Here is a 4,670-nt window from a genome sequence, read left to right on the forward strand (position 1 = left end):
TCCTTTTTGTGTTATAAATGCTGTACGATTGAAAATCAAACAAACAAAAAAGGCAGTTTGGTAGTTATTTGATTAATTTAGGTGGTGGATGCAAAGATCCTAGATAATTAAATTAAGTATTCATTTACACAAATAGTTCAAGCCAAAATATTAAAACGCTTTGCCTGCAATGGATTAAAACCTCAAAACAAGTCTAGCTTAGTTGAGAAGGGCTTCAGGGCTCACTGAGTCTTATTTTTATTTTAAAGGGAGCAAAAGTGAATCCTCATGTCCTTATGAAGTTCTCCTCTACCCATGAAGATGAGGAACATGGTGCCTTCACTCCCTTGACACAAGCATTGCCATCACAGGTTGGGCAGGTGGGGTGAGGCACAGGCACTGGCCTGGAGAAGAGCTTTGGATTTACGAGGAAAGGAGCCCAAAGCATGACAATTTAATTTATCTTGGCACTTCTGAGGTTTAACTGTGCTAAGACTTTTTTTCCCCCTCATTCTTATGATCTTCTTCGTGAATTTCACTTTCTTTGCTATCTCTTAAAATCAGTGGGGTTTTGGCTTCATTTTTCTGCACACAGGCTTCTTGGGTCATTTCCTCTGCTACAGGACATTAACCACTCCAAGTTGATTATGTCCAAGTCTTTGTTTTCAGAAAAATTTTTGTCTTCTGAGCTTCAGATCAAAAAGTCCACAGGCTTCATGGGTGCCCTGAATGTCCAACGGGCTCTCCATTCGCCACATCAATCCTGAACTATATTTCCCCAAATCCGATCCCCACTATCATTGTAAGCCCCCAAGCCAAGAATCTGGGTACCACAATCACCCCCGCCTATTCCTACCAACCATATCTTCCAGCTAACCAGACACTACTGTCTCTGAAATCTTTCTCAAACTTGCCTCCCCCTTTATTCCACCCCATTAGCCCCATCTCAGCACAGAACTCATCCTGCCCTAACTAAATAATTTCGCTAAGTCTACGGCCATGCCACACTGAACGTGCCCGATCTCATCTGATCTCAGAAGCTAAGCAGGGTCGAGCCTGGTTAGTACTTGGATGGGAGACCACCTAGGAATACCAGGTGCTGTGGGTGTTAAAAAAAAAAAAAAATAATAATAATAATAATAATACTTTCACCAAGCTGTTCCCTGATCTCTCTGTCTCTAGTCTCTCACTCTTAAGATTATCCTCCTCCACATGTCCCTGGCCCTAAAGAAATTTTTCTTTTGTAACAAGTTATGTATATAAATATATTATATATACACAAAATAAACATAAAGCATGTTTAATAATGATTTATATATAATTATAAATATATATAATTATCACTATAAAAGCAATATATGCAAATAGTAAGAAATTTAGATCATACCAAAATACATAGAGAAGTATGACAGCTTGAATTATGGGCCCCAATACTCCACCCTTGTGTTACATGGCTTTGCAATCCTTTCCTAAAAGCAGAGTGTAATCTCCACCCTCTGATTTTGAGTTCAGCCGCAGGACTAGTGCTGGCCAAGTGAATGAGGGCGGAAGTAACAATGTGGCCATGTAGAACCTAAGCTGAAAAAGTCCCTCATGTTTCCTCTTACCTTCTTGCACCTCCATCAGCCCATAAGAAAAACTATTCAACTATCCAAGAAGGATGAGAGACATGTGGAATACATTTGGACACATACTGTAGAGTTGCCCACAGAGATGTTAGTGAAATAACTACTTATTATTAAATGTCATTGAGGTTTTGTGGTTGGTTATTAGCCACATAGTCAACTTGGTCAAAAACTGAAACTCTCCCTCTTTATCTACCTGTTTATATATATTGACGCATACACATTTCTAATGAAATATTTTTTTTTTCATTTATTTTACTTTAGATATCTTTCTATATTAGCTAAAATAAAATAAAATAAAATAAAATAAAATAAAATAAAATAAAAAGATAAAATAAAAGGAGGCTTCATGTCTGCCATATGTGATAGTGAAAGCCAGGCCTTGCTATGGGTACGAATGAAACAAACTTTTCTCTATCAGTCAAGATGCTTTTGCACAGAAATTTTTAAAAACTAAATCAGACTAACTTAAACGATAAGGAAATTTATTATTTCGCATATCAGAAAAAGCAAAGATAGGACAGCCTCCAAGGACTATTGACCCTGTAGCTTAATCATGTCATCAAGATCCTAGGTTCTTTCCATTTCTTGCTTGCTATCCTTAGGGCTAGCAATAAGAAGCAAAACGGCCATTTTCAAGCATGACAACCAGAAATATCTAGAGGAAGAGATGCACTGCCTCTTTTCTCTATGTCTTTTGTAAAGTGAAAAAATGTTCTACGCAATTTCCCCAGAAGACTTCCCTTCGCACATCATGCGCATTTCTAAGTCACCGTGCCAGTCCGCTGCTCAGCCCTGAGGCTATAAACAATAAATTAATAAAAGGGGCCTTATCTCCTGGAGCTTATCTTCTAATAAGATGACAACTGATTGCGGTACTCTACAAAACAATATTTACAATTTTTCATTTTTATTATTAGATATTTTTATTACTTTAAATGAGCAGTTTAGGGGAAAATAAAAAGAAGAAAGACTATAGTTAACACCAAAGAAATAATTATTAATGGTGGAAATTAAAACATTAAGATTAATTTTTCTCCCAGTATTCCCACAGCTACAACTATTTGCAGTTGGTCCAACTCGAAAACAAATCTATGGCTCCACCCAAAAGCATCTTGACTGATAAGAGAAAAGTTCAAGTTTTATTTGTACCCACAGCAAGGCCTGGTCTTCACTATCGCATATGGCAACCATGAAGCCTCCTTTTATTTTTATTTTTTGCTAACATAAAAAGATGTGCAAAGTAAAATAAATTAAAAAGAAACAAGGAAATATATTCCATTAGAAATGTGTATCTGTTTCAACATAAATAAACAGAATGGAGCCCAGATCTCTGTCTATGCCTTAGACCAGGGAAGGAAAGAAAAATCTAAGTAGAAAATGGTGCAAGGTTGGGAGGGAAATCTAAGAAATTTACAGAACTTAGCCCCACAGGAAAGATTTATTCTTCACAGCACCCAGAGAGAGTTGGCATAGAAAATCTTTTAGTATTCCGTATAAAGACCTTTTAGCCTTGATTCCCAAAAGAAACTAAACAGCGCTTTTTATTCAAAAAAAAAAAAAAATATTCAAAATCATCTGAATCATATGCCAACATTTAGGAGAATCCCCTCATTTGCTACTAGTGTGCTCAGTTCTGTGGATGATACAAATACAACTTAAGGAAGCAAGGAAAAGCTGTTGAGGTGTTGGATGAAACAAACCGAACTCTGCTTCTTCCCAGCTGTGTGATCTTAGGCAAGTCAGCTACCATCTCAGCTTTTTTATAGGTAAAATTAGGAAAATTCCAACATCATAGTTTTCGTTTTGTGAGAATCAATAAGCTAACACATGTAAAAGCTCCTTATAAACACTAGCTGAGTAGTCTTCTTCCTCTAGGTAGCAGGCCACACTTGCTTCTATTCTGGGCCCAGGATGTGATAATAATTAATGCCCTGGGCTCTTCTCTGCCTTGGAGACACCATTCATTCTGCCTAACTGTGACCTCCCAACCTCTGTGGTCCCAGAGCATCTATGGTGCATGAATATTGTGGACAGTTCACAGCAGGGGAAATCTCATTGTATCACCATATGAGAAGTCTCCTAGGTCATTTTTTGGGGAAGGCACTGGAGTACAGTGACAGTCCTGGCAGAAAAGAACAAGATTTTATGTTGTTTACAAAAGAATGAAATGTCCCTGACTCTCTCATAACTCAACACTGATTGAAATCTTTATTGCAGGCTGCCACAGTCCCCAAATTTGTCTCTAGAAGTTTATCTTAAAAGGCCTGTTACTCCAGATTCTTCTTCTCAATGATATAGAAACTATATAACCCATCATATTTTCCAAAAGGTAAATATTAACTTTATACATATCTATATCTTATTGGCCAATTCCTCCTTGCCTTTGTTAGTGGGGCTAGACTGACTTCTAGGAGGGCTAGATTAGCTACCCTGAGCACCATACAGATGTTCATATCATCTATCACCATCCCTCAAATTGGTTAGAATGATTGAAACAATGCTAAAACATCTTAATACAGAGAAACGTCTACAAAATGGTATTGAATTTCCATACTTCAGTAGCTTTCTTTGTGTGACAAATTCAGAAAGGTGAGCTCTTTTTAGAAATAACTGCTTCTGACATTATGCAATTTTAATATTTTCAGTAAAAGTTAATTGTTTAAAGTATGAAAAAATATGGTTTAATTATGGCCTTTTATCCAAATTCCATTCATGGCAAAAGAATTGAGAGTATCTGGATTGCATATTGACTTACTGTTGACATTTCTTATGTCATAAGTTTGGGTTTGCACAACTAGTACTTTATGCTTTGTGGATGGATGGTGGTCACAGATGACTAAATCATGAGGACAGGGCAAATGTTTCTATTCGATTATGCATTTAAAAATATTAATTAACCTATAAGTGATTTACTGAGGAGTTTCACCTCCTTATTTTATGCACATGACAAGGTTTATTTTTTCCCCAAATAATTTCCTCAATTATATAGAATAAAATTTCCATTTCCTATCCAATAATGTCATTTTAAGAAGATTCCATATGTTTCTAGTCAATTTTAATTTT

The 4,670-nt window shown here is 36.4% G+C and overlaps 1 pseudogene; it reads left to right on the forward strand.

The window, feature by feature from the left end:
- The first annotated feature begins 968 nt into the window (after positions 1 to 968).
- Positions 969 to 1,087, forward strand: LOC111740819 (annotated as a pseudogene).
- Positions 1,088 to 4,670: the final 3,583 nt, after the last annotated feature.

Source organism: Pteropus vampyrus, unplaced genomic scaffold, assembly GCF_000151845.1.
Source record: "Pteropus vampyrus isolate Shadow unplaced genomic scaffold, Pvam_2.0 Scaffold68, whole genome shotgun sequence".
Taxonomy (NCBI): Eukaryota; Metazoa; Chordata; class Mammalia; order Chiroptera; family Pteropodidae; genus Pteropus; species Pteropus vampyrus.